Here is a 16,373-nt window from a genome sequence, read left to right as displayed (position 1 = left end):
ACTTGCTGGGGATAAATAGGTGCTCACCTCTTCGCAAATCCAGATCCTTTTTGCCAATCTATCTTGTTGCCTTATTTTGCCCTTCGAGGGGTTTTCACTAATAAGACTCTCTCCTTTCCCTCAGCTCCCGTCGCCTTATGGTGCCTATGAAGGTTTTCACCGATAAGACTCTCTCGTTTCATTTCTCTCATCTTTCGTCGCCTTATGGTGCCTGTGAAGGTTTTCACCGATAAGACTCTCTCATTTTATTTTTTCCAGCGGGGAATTGGAGTGTTGCCGATATGACTCTCTCTTTTGGAGATTCTTTTCGGCTATAAATTCATTTCCAGTTTATGATCCTCTTCTTGCTGGGGATCAGTGCATTATTCTCGGCTTTCATTTGTCTGACTTGCCACCTCTCAGATATTGATCGGGAGGTCTTTTTTGGACATCGATGTTGGTTTCGGTGTGGGGCTAAAAGAAAGGCTATCAAAAACTCAAAATAACTTTGATGGGTGAACTACTACAACTCTTGGAATCAAACCTTTTTTGAAACTTTAAAACCTAACTTCTGCCCCAGTGTTCTTTGCTTGGGGGATTTTATTTTTGTTACACTATGTTGAACTATGCACACTATGACCGAGCTGTGAGGCGCCTACGTATCCTCTTTGAGGAATCAGGTCAAACGTAGTTCCCATGGTTTTTTTTTTCTTGTGATCTCTTTATCTTCTTTTTTTCATTTTTCTTTTAATTTCTTTTTTTTCATCTTTTTTTTCATATCTTTTTCCCATTAGTGATTCCAAAAGAGGGGTATGAAAGAATAACTTAAGGCTCAAAAGGGGGAAGCAAATGTTAAAAGTGTTTGGATAGAAGAAAGAATTGCCTCCGTTATTTCATTATCCAATAAGTACCAAATACAAACAAATGAACCAATAGCTACCATAATCAAAGAAATTACGCATAATATCTTTTGACTGCATCAGAATTGATAGCCATGTCGACACATCTTCCCGCGATATCTGTTAGACACAGAGCACCGTTGGACAACACTCTTGTCACGATATAAGGCCCTTGCCAATTTGGGGCAAACTTGCCTTTTGCTTCGACCTGATGCGGGAGGATCCGTTTCAATACTTGCTGCCCTACTTCAAATATTCTTGGGCGCACCTTCTTATTGTATGCTCTTTCCATTCTTTTCTGATACAACTGGCCATGACACACTGCTGCCAATCTTTTTTCATTTATTAAGTTCAGCTGCTCTAGTCGAGCTTTAACCCATTCATCATCGTCAATCCCGGCTTCAGCGGCAATTCGGAGGGATGGAATTTCAATCTCTGCTGGTATTACTGCCTCAGTTCCGTATACCAACAAATAAGGAGTTGCACCTATGGAAGTCCGGACTGTAGTGCGATAACCCAACAAAGCAAAGGGTAATTTCTCGTGCCATTGTCTAGATCCTTCCACCATCTTCCGCAGTATCTTCTTGATGTTCTTATTGGCTACTTCGACCGCTCATTTCGCCTTGGGACGATATGGGGTGGAATTGCGGCGTGTAATCTTAAACTGTTGGCATACCTCTCTCATCAAATTGCTGTTAAGATTAGCACCATTGTCCGTGATTATTATTTTTGGGATCCCAAATCTACAGATATATGGGAATGGACAAAATCCACCACTGCCTTCTTGGTTACTGACTTGAAAGTTTTGGCTTCAACCCACTTAGTGAAATAATCGATGGTTACCAGAATGAACCTGTGACCGTTCGAAGCTGCCGGCTCGATAGGCCCAATGACGTCCATGCCCCATGCCACAAATGGCCATGGTGCTGATATTGTGTGTAATTCCGTTGGTGGAGAATGAATCAGATCTCCGTGTATCTGACACTGATGGAATTTTCGTACGAAACTGATACAATCATGCTCCATAGTGAGCCAATAATATCCCGCTCGCAGAATCTTCTTTGCTAATACATATCCGCTCATATGGGGCCCACAGACTCCAGCATGTACCTCTGTCATCACTATCGTGGCTTGACCCACATCAATACATCTCAGCAATCCCAGATCTGGGGTTCTTTTGTACAACATTCCTCCACTGAGGAAAAATCCATTTGCCATTCGTCGAATGGCTCTCTTTTGATCTCCGGTTGCCTGCTCCGAATATATCCCCATCCTGAGGTATTCCTTGACGTCATAAAACCATGGCTCGCCATCCACTTCTTCCTTATCATGTTGCAATAAGCATGTTGATCACGAACCTGAATATGCAACGGGTCAACATGGATCTTGTCTGGATGGTGCAACATCGATGCTAAAGTGGCCAAGGCATCGACAACCTCATTGTGAACTCTCGGGATGTGTCTGAACTCCACTAATCGAAATCGCTTGCTCAGATCGTGCAAACATTGTCGATATGGTATAAGCTTTAAATCCCGTATTTCCCATTCACCCTGGATCTGATGTACTAGGAGGTCCGAGTCTCCCAAGACCAAGACGTCCTGAACATCCATGTCTGCAGCCAATCGTAGGCCCAAAATGCATGCCTCATATTCATCCATGTTGTTGGTACAATAGAAACGTAGCTGAGCTGTAACAGGATAGTGATGTCCTGTTTCCGAAATAAGTACTGCTCCTATTCCAACTCCTTTTGCATTCATAGCCCCATCGAAGAAAAGCTTCCACCCTGGTTCCTCCTTCAGTTCTAACTCCTCTATATGCATCACTTCTTCATCTGGAAAATACGTCCTCAAAGGCTCGTATTCTTCATCAATAGGATTCTCAGCCAAGTGATCTGCCAATGCTTGGGCTTTCATGGCCGTCCTCGTCACATAGACAATGTCGAACTCTGTGAGTAATATCTGCCATTTTTCCAATCTTCCTATGGGCATAGACTTCTGGAAAATATACTTCAAAGGATCCAGGCGTGAAATAAGGTAAGTAGTATGTGACGACAGATAATGCTTAAACTTCTGTGCTACCCAAGTTAGAGCACAACATGTATTCTCAAGTTAAGTGTACTTATTCTCATAGACTGTAAACTTCTTACTGAGATAATAGATGGCTTGCTCTTTCCTTCCTGTGATGTCGTGTTGCCCCAACACGCAACCAAACGAATTCTCTAGGACTGTCAGATAAAGAATTAATGGCCTCTTTGGCTCAGGTGGAACCAACACATGTGGATTGGACAGATACCCTTTAATATGGTCGAAAGCCTCTTGACACTCCGCCGTCCAGTCTACCGCAACGTCTTTCTTCAACAGCCGAAATATGGGTTCACAAGTCGCCGTGAGTTGAGCGATGAACCTGTTGATGTAATTTAGTCTCCCCAATAGACTCATTACCTCTGTTTTGTTCTTTGGCGGTGGTAAATCTTGGATGGATCCAATTCAATACCCCGTCGACTGACGATGAATCCTAACAGCTTTCCTGATGGAACCCCAAAGGCGCATTTGGCCGGGTTGAGCTTAATATCATACCTTCGAAGTCTTTGAAAAAATCTCCTTAGGTCTGCTACATGGTCTTCCTGACGCCAAGACTTTATGATCACATCATCTACGTACACTTCAATTTCTTTGTGTATCATGTCGTGAAACACAGTAGTCATTGCTCGCATGTACGTTGCCCCAGCATTCTTCAGTCCGAACGGCATGACCCGGTAGCAGTAAGTTCCCCATGGTGTGATGAAAACTGTCTTTTCCACATCTTCTTCGTCCATTAAGATCTGATGATATCCTGCATAACAGTCCACAAAGGATCCAATCTCGCGCCCAGCGCAATTATCGATCAGGATATGGATGTTGGGCAATGGAAAATTATTCTTAGGACTTGCTTTGTTGAGATTGCGGTAGTCGATGCATACCCTGATTTTCCCATCCTTCTTCGGCACTGGTACCACATTGGCCAACCACTCGGGATATCGAGTGACCCGAATGACCTTCGCCTGCAACTGCTTAATCACCTCTTCTTTGATCTTCACACTCATCTCTGTTTTAAATTTCCTTAGCTTTTGCTTGACCAGAGGGTATGCCGGGTCAGTGGGCAATTTGTGAACCACTAGATTGGTGCTTAATCCCGACATATCATCATATGACCATGCGAAAACATCTTTGAATTCCACGAGGGTTTTGATCAATTCCTCCCTGACGTTTGGCTCAATGTGGATGCTGATTTTGGTTTCTCTGACATTATCTGCGTCCCCTAGATTCACAGCCTCACTGTCATTCAGATTAGGCTTGGGTTTCTCTTCAAATTGGCACAGTTCTCGGTTTATTTCTTCGAAGGCTTCATCCTCATCATATTCAGACTCATTGTCACGATCGACCTCTTGTATCATTAAGTAGGAGTCGGATTGATTTATTAGACTAGGTCGAAGATCCGTTGTGCATGCCATGTCATTAGAACCAGTAAAAAGAGAACTGTTCAGAAAGAAAAAGAACAAAACAGAAATCAAAATGAGGCAAGAGAAGAGAATTTTATTAAAATTTGTGATAATAGGGTTCACACTTTTACAAAAAATAAAAATGAAATTTGGATTACACCCTGGAATAATCCGAAACAAGAAAGCAAAAATCAAAGCCTATTACCAGGACTCCCCCCGGATAGGAAGAGGAGTAACCGTCCAATTGTTGGTTTTGGCCTCAAGCCCCACAAACTGTATGTCTTCTCTACTGGAACTCTCTCCAACTTCTACCATATTGACATCAGCGAATAGCCTCTCGAAACTCTGATTCAAGTCCCCGTCCATCCCAATCAATGGTCCGAGAATTTTTGGGACCGGTAACCCCTTGGAATTTGCTCTAACAAAAGATCTTGAGAGACGTGGCACAGGTTTGGGAAGAAACCAAACTTTCTTCTTCATTTTCCGCGCTCGCTTTACATCTGCCGCAATCGGTTTGAACCCCAACCCAAAGGTCTCCAAATTCTTGGGCAAGGAAACAGGTTGGACAATCCCCTAAAGCTCAACCCCCAGGCCTTTTCCCAGCACAAACCCATTACCCAGCATTTTCAAAACCATCATGACCGTTGCGGAAGCTACCCTAGGGTGCTGAATGATCTCACCCTCGAAAATCTTGTTTGCCGACACTGCATCGAAAATCTGGTAAACCCAGGGACCTTTGTCATCATTGGTCTCTATGAAGGGCACAATGGCGCTTCTCATGGTGCACGCAGTGTCCTCGCCGTACAGTATGACCTCTTGTCTATCCCACTCGAACTTGACCATCTGATGCAAGGTGGAAGGCACTGCTTTAGCTGTGTGGATCCACGGTCGTCCCAATAGAAGGTTATAAGATACCGCGACATCTAATACCTGGAACTCCATGGTAAACTGGACTGGACTGATGGTCAATTCAAGTACAATATCCCCCACGGTGGCTGTTCCATTTCCGTTAAATCCTCGGACGCAAATAATATTCTTGTGGATTCTTCCGTGGTCAATCTTTAACTGGTTCAGGGTGGATAATGGACAAATATTGGCACTTGAGCCGTTATCCACCAATGCCCGAGTAACTGCCGAATCTTCACATTTGACAATTAGGTAGAGAGATTTATTATGCTCCGTGCCCTCCACTGGCAGATCATCATCTGAGAATGTTACCCTGTTCACCTCGAAAATTTTGTTGGCAATCGTTTCCAGGTGATTTACAGAAATCTCGTTGGGCACATGAGCTTCATTCAGTATCTTCATCAGGGCCTGACGATGTTCATCTGAATGGATTAGTAATGATAACAGCGAGATCTGGGCTGGTGTTTTCTTCAACTGTTCGACCACGGAGTAATCCTGCACTTTCATCTTCTTCAAGAATTCCTCAGCTTCTTCTTTTGACACAGGTTTCTTTGTTGCAGCTGGGTTGGGTCTTCTCAACTCCACTGGGGCAAAACATCGTACTGATCGAGTTAGTCCCTGCGCCTCACAACTATCCTCCTCCACTTGTTTTCCCCTGTACATCACTACTGCCTTCTCATACTTCCAAGGCATGGCCTTGCTATCAATCATGGGCAATTGGACTACCGGCTTTATGGTGACCAGTTCCATGCATACCCCTTTCAACACAACTGTGGGTGTGGGTGGTGTCCCTGATATTACCAATTTGGCTGGCTCCAGTTTCTTTGTTGCGGTGGATGGACTCTTTCCCAATATCACCACTGGCTTGACACCTTCCCCCTTCAACTGTACCCCTGGTCTTCCGCCGGTCGATTCTTCCTTCGGAGCGGCCTGGATCATCATCACTGTCTGAGAGGGCTTCCTCGGCTCTCCTCCCTCATACACCAACTCAATCATGTGAGCTTCGTGGTGTGTTGGCAATGGGTTCTGGTTGATGTTAGGCGCCTCCGACGCCTGGACCTCCATCTTGTTGGCATTAATAAGATCTTGTGTTGCCTGCCTCAACCTCCAACATTTCTCGGTATCATGCCCCAGTATTCCCGAGCAGTACTCGTAGCTTATCGATCGGTCCAAATTTTGGGGTGGGGGGTTTGGCTCTCTAGGCTCGACAGGACTCACCAAACCTAACCGTCTCAATTTGTGGAACACGGCAGTATATGTCTCTCCCAACTCAGTAAAAGCTCTCTGTCTCTGTAGTATTTCATTTATGGAAGCCGGATTTCCCCTGAAACCCATCCCTGGAGGGTTCCTGTAGGCTCTTGGCGGTGGATAGGTGTTTTGTGGTGGTGGGTAGGTATTACGTGGAGGTGGGTATGTATTGTGGGGAGCTGGCGCGCTCCATTGTGGGCGAACCGGAGGTTGGGTGTATGTCTGGGCTTGATGGACGGTGAAATGTTGTTCTTGTGGTGGGTAGTAGGGTTGTGGAGGGTAATTTGGAATGTGTGGGTAGTTTAGATGATGGGGTCTGGGTTGGTAATGAGGGGAAGGACCTCTAGATCTGGACCAATTGCCGGCCTCTATTGTCGTGACCTCCTCTCTCCTTTTCTTTCCGAGCGCACCTCCCGTGCCGCTCTGAATGGCCTGAGTCGTTGCCTTGAATGCTGAGTAACTCAGGATCTTATTGGACTTAAGTCCCTCTTCTATCATTCCTCCCATTTTCACCACTTCATTGAATGATTTTCCAACTGACGTCACCAAGTGACCGAAGTAAGTTGGCTCTAGAGTTTGTAGAAAGTAATCTACCATTTCTCCCTCTCTCATTGGAGGATCAACTCTGGCTGCCTGTTCTCTCCATCGGAACCCAAATTCCCGGAAGCTCTCTCCGGGTTTCTTCTCAAGCTTTAACAATGTGAGACGGTCTGGGACTATCTCAAGGTTGTATTGGAAGTGTCCTGCGAAAGCCTGTGCCAGATCATCCCAGGTGTACCACCTGCTCGGATCTTGTCTTGTATACCACTCTAGTGCCGACCCGCTCAAACTCTGGCCAAAGTAAGCTATCAGTAGCTCATCTTTCCCCCCTTCTCCCCTCATTTTGCTACAAAAGCCCCGTAGATGTGCCATAGGATCGCCATGCCCTTCATACAAATCGAACTTGGGCATCTTGAACCCTGTTGGTAATTGAACGTCAGGGAAAGGGCATAGATCCTTGTAGGCCATACTGACCTGGTTGCCTAACCCGTGTATGTTCCTGAAGGATTGCTCCAGGCTTTTAAATTTCCGCATCACCTCGTCCTGCTCTAGGCTCTTAGCCGGCTTTTCAATCTCCGCCGGGACCTCAAAGTGGGGATTATAGGTATGCGGCTCGGGTGCTTTGAATGTGAGTTCAGGGGGGTAATATTGTATATCGTGAGCCTGAAACAGTGGCTCACTGGATGATCTGTGCAATGGGGCTGGGGGAGGTGCCACAAAGACGGGAACATTTGGTGGAGGAGGGTTTTGACTGGGTGGTGGAGCTTGGGGATCATAGGTCTCTCTTCCTTGATAGTAGTGATGGCTTGGGAAACTCATTAAAGGGCCGGTGGAGGGGTATTCCGGCGTGTGTACTGGTTGGAGGGTAGGAGTAACGGGTAGTTCCTGCCCCTTCTGGGCTCTAGCTAAGGCTATCTGCATCTCATTCATTTCCAGCCTCATTTTTTCCATTTTCTCCAGGGCTTCCTTCAGCATCTGATTGGCTGTCTTTTCCGAATCAACGCTGTTGTCTGACCCAGTCATGCTTTCTGGTATAGGGCCTTTCGATCTTGTTTGATAATGGTATGGTGCCAGTACGCTCTAACAAACTAACTGGTATTGATTGGAAAAACAACAAACTTGTCAGTGTTAGAGTCTTAACAGATATTGTAATTGCACGTTGGGGGATGCAATGTTCTTAGGAAGTTAACCATTTCTAACATGGTTTTGCTCTAACCGCATGCATCATTCCGGCTTATTTTATTTGGTGCCTCTTTCGAGTGTTTCAGGGACCTTCCTTTTCTTCTTCTCTTTTTTTTTTAGAATTAAAGTCGAATCCTATAGAGATTGCCTACGTATCGTGACCCCGCACGAATCAGACCATGCGTAGTTCATGCATCCGTAAAATAAATACCCAATTTTACATTCTATTACCCAAATATGCTATTACAAACTGTTATTTGAAAGAAAACAAACGAAATACACGAAATACAGACTCAATGTTTGAAGAGAACATAGGGGTAAATAACAAACTCTGAAAAACAAACAAGTGCAGACTTGAACTAGGGACACATTAAAGATTTCAACTTAGGTACTCGCGAGGCATCATTCGGCCTTTTCGCGGGTTTTGGTGTAAGACCCCTCTGCAAGCTCTTCAACTCATTCATGATCCGGTGGACGTAGTGTCACGACCCAAACCGAAGGGCCGCGACGGGCACCCGGTGCCTTACTCAACCGAGTACCAACGTAACATATCTTTCTTATCATGTTATCATGAGTAAATGAGCTAGAAAACTCGTCCTGAGATAACAAGAATAAAACATAAGGGAATAGTCAACATATGAAGACCCAACATGATATACAAACTAATATATGTGACATACGGGCCTATAAGGCCGACATGACCATTAGTAAACTCGAAACATAGGCCGACAAGGCCATACAATTATCCATACACCTGACATATGTCTACAAGCCTCTAAGAGTACATAAAATCATAAAGGTCGGGACAGGGCCCCGCCATATCAATCAATACATATCCAAAGCATACTGACCAAATAGGCAACTCCGGAGCAAGTGGAGTGCACCAACACCTTCGCTGAGCTGATAGCCTACTAGGAGGACTGTCAACCTATCAATCGGGACCTGCGGGCATGAAATGCAGCGTCCCCAGGCAAAAGGGACGTCAGTACGAATAAAGTACCGAGTATGTTAGGCAGGAAAGCATAAACAAGAACAGTAATGTAAAGAGAGAGATAGAGGAGATACAACCTGTAACATCTGAGTGCCTCTTGGGGTTACTGATATGAAATGCATAATACATATATATACATAAACTTTTTAAAACATTCGCCTCTGTGGGCATCATCATCATCATATCGTACCCGACCTCAAAGAGGACTCGGTAAAAGCGTACCCGACCATCATAAGGTTCGGTAGAATCGTACCCGGCCACGTGGAGCTCGGTAAACCCAACTGATCAGTGGTTGCACAATAGGTGCCGTACCCGGCCGACTATAGCGCGGCTCGGTAGAGTAAAATAGATACTATATATAATGCATGCTAGACTCATGGAATCATCTTCTAAACCTTTTGGAGTGACTTAAGAACATTATGGACATCCCTACCATCAATATGAACCTTAGTAGGATTTAAGGATCATACACACTTGTTTAGAATAATTTTATAAGGAAAGAACAACATGGACAACCTTAGTTGCTAGGAGTAGAGTCATTATGAAATAGCGTATCGTTTATGTTCATTTCATTTTAGACCATGCCAAAAGAAAGAAGAAAGTGCCTTAACATACCTTAAACCCGTTGAGTCCTTAATCCCTTCCAAGCAACTCTTCAAACAAGTCAACTCAATCTATCATAGTATAAGGAGATTCAAAATCAGTGCTGAGCAAAGGCTAAGTCTATAACTTAAGCTAGTAGCTCGTTTACGTAAATTTGGGCAGCATCTCCATTGTAACAAGGGCCTCCTCCAATACCATATACCAACAAAAATGACCAGAGCAATCCATCAATACATAATTATCAATATCAAGACACCATATAACCACAACAAGTCACAACTACATTACGACGAGCGGCAAACTCCGATTGGAATCCGTATACCCCTTATCAATCCTTATAGACTTCTTACTTCAACATAAAAGTATCATTAACTTGATAATGAAGTCATTAATCAATGATTCTAGCCTTATACCATATATTTATAACAACGAAAATAATCCACAACTTCAACTATCCCCAACTAGCAACTTTATTCACTAGTTCAGGTCTAGCCCATCCATTTAACTTAATCAATATCAAGATAACCTTAGGCACAAGCAAGAACATAATATACATACCTCCTACAGTAACTTCAAGTCAAAATCCAAGTTATATTCATTTTACAACAACCCTTAATAGCAATACAACACCATAGAAGTGACTTAAGCTAGTCCAAGTATTATCTTATAGTTTATCATCCTAACAACTTAACCAACATACAAGCAAGCTTAAGCAAAATTAGTAGGTTGTTATACTCACCTTAGACAGCAGCAACAACTTGGAATTTCATCCAAATACATCCCACAACAATCCTCAATGACAACACAACCTCAAAGAGGTGTTGTTCTTCACTAGAACTAAGTTTTGATGTTGAAATATGGTGTAATCACTTTGGAATCACTTCAAACCCTTGTGATATAAGTTTAGGAGGATTAGGAGAAGTTTGGAGACGAACTTTAGTTGAAAAATGAGCAAAAATAGGCGTTCAAATCGTTTATAAATTGAAGTAGGTCAACCACCGCCTAAGTGGGTCCCATTGGGAGCTGCTTGCGCGGTCTCGCGAAAATGCGAATATCTCTCTACTCCGATATCGTATTGACAAACGGGTTAATGCGTTAGAAACTAGACTCGTAGACCTTCAATTTGGTAGGTATAACACCCCATTATTCCAAGTATATTTGGAGAAATTCTCAGATACATTTGACCTAAATTTCAACAAATTTATGAATGTAACTTGTGATGACCTTTGCCAACTCTTGTTCCACAACTTGCTTGCCTTCAAAATGTAGAAAATGAATATCATACAACTAAAATAACTCATATAATAACCTCCTTATCATGTTAATAACCCTAGTCTCACCCCAAAGTACATGTTATAACATTCGAAACTTGTCGACTTTCGACGAAACTTATTTTCTTCAATTGGTTTAGCTTCTAAGATTTCCAACCCTCTTGGTAATCGTTATTCATGATCTTAAATATTTGTAACCTCCAAGGTAATATTATTAACTTACTTTATTTGCTTCCAAATAGAATCTCATTTCCTAGCTTACATCAATGACTTACGATGTACTCTCACGTATGAAAACTTGGGGTGTAACACGTAGCCCATGATGGAGGCAAGAAGGGTATCACGAGGTATTTGCTCACATGTTAGGCATCTCATGTAGATGTAGTGCCCAATATCATCAATCCTTCCCCGGATGTTATCCCTTTCCCTGAACAGTTGTTCTATTTGCCGGTTCTTTAGCCCCAACATTTGAGCATTGTCAGCGAGTCGATCCTGAAACCTCTCCAGTCGTTCTTCCATTATGGCCATCAAATCATAACAACGCCTTCTGTTTGCCCGGGCATCTCGGGCTTGTTTAAAGACCTGCTCCTGAAGAGTGGAGTTTGTCTCTCTTAATAGTCCAATGCTTATTTCAGAATCCCCTATGACTTGTTGTAGATGCTTCCTCTGTGCCATTGTCCCTTTTTCCCATCTGATCCGCATTCTTGCTATGCAAGCCTCGGATCTCTCCAAGTCCTCTCGGCTTTTGCCGACTTGATTTCTCAGCTCTGCTATCAACCTTTCATCGGAGCGACGTTTCTGTCAGTCGTTGTTACTCTTACTGACTTGGCGAATTCGGGCTTTTCGTGCCTGGTTTTCTTTGGTTAATTTATTCTTTTCACCCTGTTCCGAGGCGACTTGCACGCGGTTCTCAAATATAAGCCTTTCAACTTGTTGCTTCAGCTTCCCGATTTCAACCCGGTAACCTTCTTCTCTTGCCAACCAACCCCACTGCTCTTGCGAATCATCCGTAAATTGTTGTACATGAGCTCTTTTAGCAGGTCTCGGATGAATCTGGAACCTTTTACCGAACCAAGCATTGTATTTTGGGTCTACCTCACCCTTAGCCAATTCTCGAACCATAGTCTTGGGCTCCAGGAATCTACATTCGTGCCACAACTTTCTAATTTTTCTTCGAGGAATACGACTCCTGGGCTTAATTCAATGGCGTGCTTGCTTAGATCTTCATCAGTGGGAATTACCTGAAATCTTCCTAGCTGGCACAATACCCGATGAGGAGCATATGGTTGGATACTACGCACTCCTATCAAAAGAATGTGACATTCCTCGGCCGACATGTATATCACCTCAGTATCAGGCAACCACCCAAATGCCCATTCAATTTGGTCGGCCGTCATTGAACTTAATCGTGCAAGCCATGCTTCGACACCTTCGGGGAATACAACGCCTATCATCCGTTTCTCACAACCACTGATACAGTTTTTTCCGGTCAACCCGTGATTCATGTATCCTGCTCGGTGACAGAGGTGCTCTTGCATCCACAGCTGGAGTAATAAATTGCATCCCTGGAAGAAATTGCCTCCCTCTCGGCATATAGTCAAGGCTCGGTAGATTTCGGACAAAACCAAAGGGACCACCGTACTATTAGTTTTTTTGATTGCAACATCAGCCATCTCTACAAGGCCTATCTCTATTTTCTTATCTTTGCGGGGACAAACCATGATTCCCAAGAAGGCTGTTATGAATGCCAAAGTACGTCTTGCCTCCCACTTGTTTCTGTCCCCACCATGAGTTAGTCCGAGGTTCGGTTCTTCGAAACCCTGAGGAGTACCATACCGCTGATATAAGAATTGAAGAGCACAATAACCTTTCGACAAATCGTCATCTTGCACCTTCCGACTAATGTGTAGCAAATTCAAAAACCCATGTGGAGACACTGGTCTTGGAGAAAGCAAATATTGCCCTCTCAATTTTCCATCCAAACCTGCATAACCCGCAATCTCCTCTAATGTAGGTGTAAGCTCAAAGTCTGCAAAGCGGAATACATTACGGGTTGGATCCCAGAATGGTATTAAAGCTTCAATGACGTCCGTCCTTGGCTTGATATCTAACAGACTGACGAGGCCTCCCAAAATTCTTTCCACTATTTTTTTACTATCATTTCCCAAATCATTCCACCACACGTGGAGCTGCAGAGGGACCTTGCTAAAGAATGAGAACGATTCGATTTGATTTGTGCTCATCCTGCACATTTATTAAGGTGATTAAGAAAGAAAAAAGAAGACTTTTATTCGACTCAAAAATAAAACTATTTATATGTTGTTTTGTGTGTTTTCAAATTGGGAAAAATAAAAAACTTGATTTTCAAACACGGCCTTTCAGCACTTCGGGAGCGAAGATTTTAAGGTTGTGTAGTCTACCGGTCAAAATCCTAAAAAGAATGACCCAAGGTGACCGTTTATGCAAAGTCAATCTTCCGGTGTTCCTTTAGAGAACATTCGGCTATTTTCGACAAAAACGGCATCGCCCGACTTATTTATGACGACTATTAAAATTTTGGCATTTTCGGACTATATTTCGTAAAAGGGAAGTTGGACCCGATGAGGATTGCCTACGTATCTCACATCCGGTGAGAATCAAACCAGCGTAGTTCGGGCGAATTAACCGAAATATTTTAAAATAGAACTCTTTTTCATTTTCATTTTTGACATTTCATAAGCAAAAATATAAAAAAAAACTACTTTTAAAAACAAGACCCCCCCCCCCCCCTTTTTTTTTCAACAGACAACCTATTTTCCAATTAAAAAAAAATCTTTTTTTTAACAAACAATATAACAGCCTATTTTTCGAACCATAAAACAACTCTTTTTCCTTTTCTTTTCAGCAAACAATTTCCAAAAATGAAACACTCTTTTTCCTATTTTCCTTTTTCTCCTTTTTTTTTGTAAAACAAACCATTAAAAATAATTTTTTTTTTATTTTCCAGAGTTCCGACAGTACTTGGGCATTGTTTTTTTTAAAACAATCAGTTAACTCTTCAACTGCTATTTTTCTCTTTTTCTTAATTTTCTAACATTCCCGAAATTCAAAAACCGGTCAACAACCAGGCCCGAGCAAATAAATGCACAGAAAACAATTAGGATGCATCAGGATGGTCTTTTCGTTTAAGGTTGCTAGCCCTAGACGGACCCAACCCCTGTGTTGAGTCCCCTAAGTCAAAATGCACATGAAGCAAACAAGCGTTCCTACTAGGGATCTGGCATGAGGCTGAGTTATTCTAGGTTCAAAACCTGGGTGTTTGTTCTAGACCTGGCTTACCCGAGAGGACAACTCGAGCCGAGGAGGAGGCGACAGTTCGGGAATGCAGAAGCTTCACCGGCTTTGCGACTTATCCAAACCTCGTTCTAAATTGGGACTTGACACTAGACAGAAAAGAAGTCGTACACCGTACACCCTTCTTCACAATTCAGAAGACTCAGAGAGGAGATGAGTTTCGGCATAGCTTATATACAGTTCACAAAATATTAAAGCAGTTAGTTAGCACAGTATGCACAGATCATGTAACAAAATCTGATAAAGCTGAATACAACAATTATTCCAAGCTCGAATTCTGAACCCTGAACCAGAGATTCTGGGTTCGGTCCCCAGCAGAGTCGCCAGAGCTGTCACACCTCCTTTTCCGTCCCCGCCAGGGGTGAAGGAGTTTTTTCAATTAAAGGACAATCGAAACTGGATTTGTTTATTTATTTCAGAGTCGCCACTTGGGAGATTTAGGGTGTCCCAAGTCACCAATTTAATCCCGAATCGAGGAAAAGAATGACTCTGTTTAACAGTCCGCGAACCAGAAATCCGGATAAGAAATTCTGTTAACCCGGGAGAAGGTGTTAGGCATTCCCGAGTTCTGTGGTTCTAGCACGGTTTCTCAACTGTTGCATTTAGCTATTATCTGATTTTTACATGAATAACCTATGTGCTGATTCTACTTTTTACTGCTTTTACATATACATATTTATTCGAGAGAATGAACGCCGTTTAAAGTATGTTTTCGGATTGCGCCGCATCAAATGAACCCGCAATCTTAGGCACACTCTATTCAACGTCTTAGGATTTGAATTCGGGCCGCATAAAATGCTCACCCATATTTAAGAATGTAATTTACTAAAGCCGCGCCTAAAGATTCTAGCACGTTATATCTTTTGGGAGGGCCGTGAAATTCACTAAACGGCCCTTCCCGACTTCTAAAAAATCTTAAACCTTTACTGAGGGTCCTGCAAATTTTATTATATTTTTTTTTATTATTACTTTTTTGTTTTTATTTGACGAAGCTCGTCTTATTTATTTATTTATTTTAAAAAAAGGAAAGTAATTACATTTCTATTTTTATTTGTCTCTAAATAAAAAAGATCTTGGTTAATTACATGCTGGAAAAAAACCGTAACTTATTTAATTAATAGGTTACAACATATGCTAACGAAAAATTGTACTCGAACTTGTAAAAATGGAAAGTTGTTTTCGCGTCTTATTCCATAAGCTAATATTACTAAAAAAAACGTACAAGATTGACTAGCGTTACTACAATTAGGCAGTTTTAACTGTGGTGAGGTTAACTAAATGATCAAAGCTATAGATTAATTTATTAACCCTAATGGATCCGCAATTTAACTATACTAAATGCCTATTGAAACTACTCTATATTAGTGTACGTATACTTAATTATTAATACATAAAATTATCGACTATGGCCTTTATTTATTTTTATTATTATTATTGGAACTATAATGTTGACACTACCTAACCACCTTACATTTACATTTTTTATCAAGTCCACAATCTATCTATGTGAGATTATTTGTAACATGAATTAATGCCAATACTGATGAGAGTATAATCACTTAAGAGGATTAATGGAAATTAGTTTTAACCATCTAAACGAAATACTAATCGAGTTTTGACTAAGTACTCTATCTCGTTTGTGGACTACTTGAATATATGCATGAAAACAAACAACTAACTAGAGATATGCTACTTATCATGATCTACCCCATTAATCTAACAAAATTGAAAAGTTCATGTTATATCAGCGCATGACCATTTATACAATTCCTTCTTTTTTTCAGTCCAATTAAAAAAAAAATTAAAACAATTCACAAAGAGAAACAAAAAAAAAACTAAATAAACCAAATTGTCTACTATCTACTTTATTGAAACGGTTGGATTTTATTATTGCATTTCAACTTCAAAGCTTTATCACTACAAGATTCGAATGTGTACCTGGA

This window comes from Nicotiana tabacum, chromosome 10, assembly GCF_000715075.1.
Source record: "Nicotiana tabacum cultivar K326 chromosome 10, ASM71507v2, whole genome shotgun sequence".
NCBI lineage: Eukaryota > Viridiplantae > Streptophyta > Magnoliopsida > Solanales > Solanaceae > Nicotiana > Nicotiana tabacum.
This window is presented reverse-complemented; position numbering follows the sequence as displayed.